General features: G+C 31.6%; 1 long non-coding RNA gene across 1 annotated transcript in view; it reads left to right on the top strand.

Moving 5' to 3' along the window:
* The window catches only part of LOC119588349, a 5,944-nt gene that overhangs the window by 237 nt on the left and 5,378 nt on the right, over window positions 1-329 (top strand). The gene's annotated exons all lie outside the window — the stretch shown is intronic.

Genomic DNA, 329 nt, shown 5'->3' on the forward strand with positions numbered 1-329 from the left:
GAGTTTCCAGGTGCATTTGTATCTATATGTATGCGATCGATGCTGTTAAACCGTGGGTTGATATGTGTAAATATATACATGTTTATATATGTTTCCATTTAATGTGTCTGTATCGAATTTTAGGATATGAATAGATAGGTTCTTATACATATAGTTTTTACTGTCACTGTTAATGGATATCTATATTGTATCCGTGTCGTTATTTCCGTGCTAATTGGCCTTATCATGTCCATACTGATTATGTCTTTAATATCTGCGGTTTTACTGTTACTGCACTGCCTGTGTTAAAAGTAGAAATTTGCATTATGAAATACAATTGAAATGTTATA

Source organism: Penaeus monodon, chromosome 23 (genome assembly GCF_015228065.2).
Source record: "Penaeus monodon isolate SGIC_2016 chromosome 23, NSTDA_Pmon_1, whole genome shotgun sequence".
NCBI classification, from domain to species: Eukaryota; Metazoa; Arthropoda; class Malacostraca; order Decapoda; family Penaeidae; genus Penaeus; species Penaeus monodon.